Source organism: Gopherus evgoodei, chromosome 7, assembly GCF_007399415.2.
Source record: "Gopherus evgoodei ecotype Sinaloan lineage chromosome 7, rGopEvg1_v1.p, whole genome shotgun sequence".
In the NCBI taxonomy this organism is placed as follows: Eukaryota; Metazoa; Chordata; order Testudines; family Testudinidae; genus Gopherus; species Gopherus evgoodei.
In genome coordinates, this window is record NC_044328.1 from 28665896 (window position 1) to 28667925 (window position 2030).

Below are 2030 nucleotides of genomic sequence, written 5' to 3' on the forward strand. Positions count from 1 at the left end.
CCTAGACAGTGCAAGTTGTGCTCAAAAAAATGTTAACTGGTCATGGTTAACTCTAGGCTCTCCACCACCAATCAGCTAACATATTGTTTCAAAACCACTTTTGCCCTGTGTAAACTCCATCTACATGGGGTACAAAGTCCTGCTTTAAAATGTGTTAGCTAACTTGACCTGTTTTGCTAGTTTAGACATGGCTGTGGAGTCTAATACATCTGGGTCTGTATGTTCCCAATGCAGGGCCTTCCATGCTGGCACTCGCTTCCCCATTGGTTCAAGAAACCTGAATTTGTTGACCTTTGGAGTCCATTATAAGGACAGGTCTCTGCCTGAGATGAAGATGATGGAGGATTTCTAAGGAGCTGTCTGCCAGAAAGTAAGGCTAATTTATGTGTAGTCTAACTATGTCTACCTTATTTGCTGTACCTGCATACAGAGCAGGTGATGAGCACATTTCACAAGTCTAAGGGATAGTGTCTCTAGTCTCTGTTTGCCAGAAGGTGGGAATGGGTGACTGGATGGATCACTTGACGATTACCTGTTCTGTTCATTCCCTCTGAAGCTTTGTCATTGGCTACTGTCAGAAGACAGGATACTGGATTAGATGGAACATTGATCTGACCCAGTGTGGGAGTTCTTAAGAATAAACTCAGGAAATCTCAGTGAACTGACAACCCAAAGATTTGCTGAGGGACTCCAGTGAATAGACTTATTGTTTGCTGAAAAGGGAAGTATTTTTTTCTTCTTCAGCAAATCCACAGTTTGCACAGTTTTAGCCTCCCCCAAAATAGCCAAAATGAAGCCCATGATTTCTATATTAGTTTGATTGGTGATCTTGGATGTGTGCCTCATAGGCTTCCTGACTCCCTGCCGCCATCTACCCTCCATTTACCAAATAACAACACTTCTAGGCGAGGTTTCCGGTTCCTCTGGGTTTATTATTTTTAAAATAAAGTGGACTTTTGATTTGGCAACCGAGATCTGCTTTTATTTATTTTTCATTTTAGTTTTACCTAGGGGCCCTCACATAAAGTTACATGTGTCAATTGCTTGATTCTTTGTTGCACTGAAAAGGAGGATGGGATATATTGACAACTAGTAATATGGAAACCTATCTTCTAACTGGGAGGGAGAAGAATACTGCTTGGCCTTTTAGAACTAAACTGTCTGCTAAAGGTGACCTGCAGAGGAATTAAAATGGGTGTATGCTCACTTTTGCTGCTTTATGGCACATGAAGAGCTATTGTTTCCTCTTTATAAAAAAAAAAAATCTGCTTTTTTCCCATTAGGTGATAGGGTTTTGTCTGCCCAGTAATTCTGTGTAGAAATTATAACATGACGAGATGAAATCTGAGCAACTGAGAACAGATGAGATTTTTGGTTGGACTGTTTAAAACATTTTGGTTTTTGTTAGCACCTATTAAGCTCCAATGCTTTAAAACACTTGGGAGAAAGAGAGCCTTTGTTAAAGATGCAATAGTCCTACCCCTGCAGCTAAGGGGTAAAATAGCTGCCAGTCTATAGCTGAGACTTCCTGCAGGCTCTTTAGTAGTTGTAGTTCAGTTGTCTCATAGACCCATTTTCTTCCAAGGTCCAGGTTCCTCCACTGGGCTAATTTAATAATGAACTGCCTCCCCTTTCCAGGAGGTGAGACCAAGTGCCATTTGGGAGATGTAGTCCAACCAGGGATCCCAGCCTATAAAAGAGAATGGAAGCACAAAGCACCCAAACTACAGCTTCCATGAGGCATAGGGTAAGACTTTTGAATCAGAATATTTTGGATTTTGGCTAAAATATTTCAGAATTCAAATTTTTGCCAAATAATAAAACTTGTCTCTTTAAACTTTTTTTTTAATTTAGAGGGAAAAGCCCACTTTCCTACCAGTTCTAGTAATTATTATGTTTACTCCAGCCATTAAATTAAATACAGTGGCATGTCTCCACCCTCTAACATACCCAAAGAAAGTTGAATACCATTCTGCAATTGATTAAATGGAGAAAAATATGGTGTAGAGTGATCTGCAAAATTATGCTAA

The 2030-nt window shown here is 40.0% G+C and overlaps 1 long non-coding RNA gene across 1 annotated transcript; it reads left to right on the forward strand.

Annotated features, from left to right (window-relative positions):
- The first annotated feature begins 240 nt into the window (after nucleotides 1-240).
- On the forward strand, nucleotides 241-1747 carry LOC115654823. Its single transcript, XR_004001276.1, has 2 exons — nucleotides 241-370; nucleotides 1639-1747. It is a non-coding gene; the product is annotated as an uncharacterized LOC115654823 (long non-coding RNA).
- The last annotated feature ends 283 nt before the right edge of the window (nucleotides 1748-2030 follow it).